The following is a 3,328-nucleotide window of genomic DNA, read 5'->3' as shown; positions in this document are numbered from 1 at the left end:
GGGGATTCCCCCGAGGGCAAGTGCCGAGGGCAAGTAAACGAGGGCATGTTGAACGACTAATGAAACGCAGCCTAACACTCTTCTATGGAGGCAGCCATGTTGAACTGTCATGTTTCTACAGTAGCCCAGAACAGACAAAACAAATACTAGCTGTAGATAGGGCTTTTCTGGCAAATTGTGCAGCCATTGGTAGTTTCAAGGGGTTGTAATCTGCAACTACACCACTAGATGCCAGTAAGTCCACTGCAAAAAGTGTGACTGGGCTAAATTAATATTAACAAAATAAATACTAGTAACCTTTACATGAAAAAAAAATGATGATTGATTTTATCAAATTTGAATTATCTATCAATTGCATTTTACTCATTTTTGTTTGAATAATATCAGCTGAAAATCACTGCGTAGAATTTAATTATATTTTATCAGTAAAGTCAACAATGTCGAAAAATTAATGAATTTTACTCAATGGGGACTCTTTGGTTTTAATCACGTACACTTCCGCCCAAGACATTTGCGCCACACGGACGTTGATGTCTGCCACAGCCATCGTTGACTGCCATTTTCTCAAGGTAAGAGGCTTCAATAACAACACTTTATAGCTACGTTGCCCCAGCAGTTGAACATTGTTTTGCATTACCGCGAGTTACCTAACAAGTTTACTGGCGAGTTTAATGATATTGCGATTCAAGGTCAGCCGGAGCTTGCGTCGGTGCGTGACTTCGTGTCTGCTCGGTGCTAAATTCAGCTGAATTGCTGCGTCGTGCTCCGGCATGTGCCAAAATAGAAGTCCTGCGTATCTGCTCCAGACCCCAAAGGGCTCCGGAACAATTTTAATTTTAATTCCATATATGAATGGTTAATAATTTGATGTCAAAATGGAATGCAAAAATACAAAAAAATTAGCAGTTTATTTAGTGATTTTTAATTTTGTCAGTGATTTATCATGTGATGACAGAATTAGGAAATATAAAAATTATTGAAAATGCAAGTGTATTTCAGTTGTCATTAATATTCTCTCTTCATTGTATTACTCACTGTATGTGTGGTCTAAGCATCTGCTTATGTCTGTTGATATTCTCATCATCAGACTGGCAGAGATGGAGGAAAAACTGCGAGTAGTCATTGACGACCGAATTGAGGTTGGTCCTTACATCAGGAATCCCACCGACTGTGGAGGAGCTGCAAACTACTGTGAAAGAGAACTTAGGGATTTCTGAGGAGTTTAGTTTTCAGTATTTGGACTTTGAAGATTACTTCACTCTGCATAAAACTGACAAAATTAAACACAAAGACACGATAAAGGTAGTCTATGCTGCCCCGATTATTCTTAACTTGCAGCAAGTTGATGAAAGTTTGGACATTTCTTTTGGTCGACAGTCAACAGACTGTGACTCAGTATCTTATGCAGAGTCATTTGCATCAAATGCAGAGTCATCAGCATCAAATGTAGAGTCCTCTGCTGGAACATCATCTTCACTGGACACCATTATCCTGCCGAGATGGAGAAGCACCACTGAACGATGTCAGCGATGGCCAAAGCAGTTCCCCATTCCGCAGTTTGCATATGAGACTGAGATGTACCTTGAAAGTGCCGATGAAGACTACAGAAAGAATGGAACACTTCTGACTGCCTCAAAGGTCAAGGCAGACATATTGGAGAAGCTGGCTGAAACTATATTTATGTATACACCTTATCCGTCAAGTGCACAGATACGTGATGTTGCTGAGGCACCTGGCTCCTTCTCAGGTTACTATGGCTGGCAACAAAGCCTCAAATACAAGATGGCAAATTATCACAGCAAACTCAGAGGCTACGGTGTTCCTGAGGTGATGTGCAATGCCTTGAAGCACAAGAGCCCTGCAGACCAAAAATCTGCAAAGAATGTGAAAAAGTCTCGAAAGGCAGAAGTAAACTACCTCCCACCTTACCCAGCAGGAGAGGATGAGGAAAGTCAAGAACAGGAAATGATTCAGTTGCTAACTGAAGTAAGGGAAAGAGACAATAACAAATTGGTCAAAGAAAACATGGCCAAAACCTTTGCACACCGAAGAAATGAAATTGTTAATAGAGGACATAAAAGCCAGATGGCCAGCTCTATTTGAGGCATCTCATGTGAGTTACAAGTGTATGGTAATCAGAAACATTCCTTTGCAATTGTGAGGGGTCAACTATTTGATACAAAATATGCTAAATTACTGTCATCTCAAAAATCATGTTTTCAGGTATTTTCAATATCAAATATGGTTTGCTGGTTACATCATTTGTTTTTTAGATCCAGGATGAGTTTCACAGAACGGTGCACCTGGAATCAAAGTTCATGTCCAAGCTGGATGAATACTCTCCCAGGCTTCTGAACCTCTTCCACTCAAAGGGAATGGGATTGAGGTTGCAGACTATCCTACTGAAGGTATCCTAAATTTGGCCATATTATGTTTTTTATTCATATTTATATTAAATCTGCAGGAGGAAATGTTAGCCTACGACTGTCTATAAATAAATGTGTATTAAATAAGTGCATATCTTTTTAATTACAGCAGTTTGTATACACTTACTACACCGAATTAGTCTTTGTTTATCACACATTCTCAAAAATGTGACCATTCAATTAGCTCATGCAAAATATTTTCATTTTTATACTGATTATAAATAATGTGCTCTTTATGTGTTTTACATTACTCTGCTCTTAAGCACCAGCTGCCACTCACCCCTATTTTCTAGCTGCTTAAATGTCAACAATTTGGGAAATAGCCTACTGTGGCTGTCTCTATGAGTTAAAATAGAGTTAGATTGATATCGCTTCTCTTCCTCTAATGTAAATTTGAAGGTACAACCAGCAGCATATCTTATCATAAAACATAGAAACAGGGAAGCAGCTAGTTTGTCCAAAGGTGACAAAACTCACCTACCAGGTCACCATAAGTTTAGTGATAAACATAACATTTAAAATGTTTATTTTATTTTCCAGGACCAATGACTTTCTGGAGTCATAGCTGGTCCTCTGAAAACCTCAGTTAAGACAGGAAGTGTTTCATAAGACTGGTTTCTCAGACAGCACATAAAGGATCATTGACAGTGGTTTCTTTAAAAATAACACAAGTCTAAGCTTCCTAGCGTTAAAAACTGTGCCATGACCTTGAGTAATATTAATTTATGTTATTTCAGGCTCCTAGCAATTCTACCATCAACATAACCAGAGACATTGTCATCTGGTGTCTGATGTTGTACCTCGGGGAATGTGCCGATCAGCTCTTTAAAGAGTATGACGTAAGTTGAAATGCATCTCTCTCTCTCTCTCTCTCTCTCTCTCTCTCTCTCTTTATTTAGGAC

This window comes from Morone saxatilis, unplaced genomic scaffold (genome assembly GCF_004916995.1).
Source record: "Morone saxatilis isolate NCDOM2014 unplaced genomic scaffold, NCSU_SB_2.0 Contig22, whole genome shotgun sequence".
NCBI classification, from domain to species: domain Eukaryota; kingdom Metazoa; phylum Chordata; class Actinopteri; family Moronidae; genus Morone; species Morone saxatilis.
This window is presented reverse-complemented; position numbering follows the sequence as displayed.